Below are 1,322 nucleotides of genomic sequence, written 5' to 3'. Positions count from 1 at the left end.
CCCCACCCCACCCCCGTCATCAGTACACAGCCCCTCTTCCTCCCTGGGTCCTGAGTCCCCAGCTGCTCCATCTCTCCACGCCATCATCTCTGCCTCCATCTTGGGAATCACTGCCTCTCTGGGTAGGGTTCTGCTCTCTGCTCTTCTCCCTTCATGGTTCCAGGGACCTCCGCTCCCGGCCTTCAAAGTCAATCACTCGCCTTCTTGCCACAAAATGCCCACTTTTATATTTACAACCTTCACAATCAGTCTTGGTAACAATTATTCACCCTTTCACAAGAGACTTATCGGCATTTCCTTTAATGAGTCCCGCCTAGACAGATTGGGTACGACTCAGTGAAGATTCTACCTTGCTCCATGCTCTCTGGATCTAGGTTCCCTCTTGAAAGCTTGTAAGCCAGTCACTGCTTGCCTTTGTAACCCCCCATTTTGGATAGTCAATGTCCAAATTGCCCATTCCTGTCTACTCTGTATATGGAGGGGGTGGGAATGATCTCTGCTGCAAAGATTTGTTCCCTCTTTTGAGCTACTGCATCCATAGGTGTAGGTCAAGTTCATCTAATTGTATCAGGTTACTCTCTTTTTTTCTTCTTCTTTCTTCTTCTAGTTGAGCTCTGATCACCCATTCATTGAGGCTAGGTCAAATGGGTATTATCTGCATGTGTGGGTGCTCTTGCGGATATGCCCTCTTTTCTTATCCACTGGACACTTCACCCTCTACTCCAGTCCTCCATGGCTATGTCACTGACTCTGGTTCCAAGAGTCCCCAGGTCTTGCCACACTACTGGCCAACCAGGTCTCCACCTGGTTTCATAGGAGTCTATTGACCATTGTAGGGCTTAGCTCGCAGCCTTACAGCTGTTTCCCTCGTTGGTGGTGAACGTGGTCACCCATCAGAGCATGTATACCCATTGAGTCTTAGTCTTGGAAAGGAGTTTACTCTGAGGGAACCCAACCCCTTTCCTTGATGTCTCCTGTGCGGGCAACTTGCTTGTTCTTGTAGTCATTTGTTGGTCTGTTTTGTGTTTTTCCTGTCAGTCTTTCTTTCAAGAGGTATCTTCTGTTCTTCTAGCTGCTCCAGGCTGGTCTGTCTGTCCTCTTAGGGGGAAATTTCTCACCTCTGAAGATTCTGGATGCTGTTCAGGATTCCACCTATAGTCTTACGTAATGCAGAGGCTCTGCAGGCAGTGAGGCTGTAAATTTTTACAGGAGCAGAACATGTCTTCTTTCTCCCATGGAACAGCTGGTAGTTTCAAACTGCTGACCTTAAGGTTCTCAGGCTGATTCGTAACTACTACACTACCAGAGCTCTCTCTCTCTCT

Source organism: Chrysochloris asiatica, unplaced genomic scaffold (genome assembly GCF_000296735.1).
Source record: "Chrysochloris asiatica unplaced genomic scaffold, ChrAsi1.0 scaffold00324, whole genome shotgun sequence".
In the NCBI taxonomy this organism is placed as follows: Eukaryota; Metazoa; Chordata; class Mammalia; order Afrosoricida; family Chrysochloridae; genus Chrysochloris; species Chrysochloris asiatica.
Note: the sequence above shows the minus strand (reverse complement) of the source record.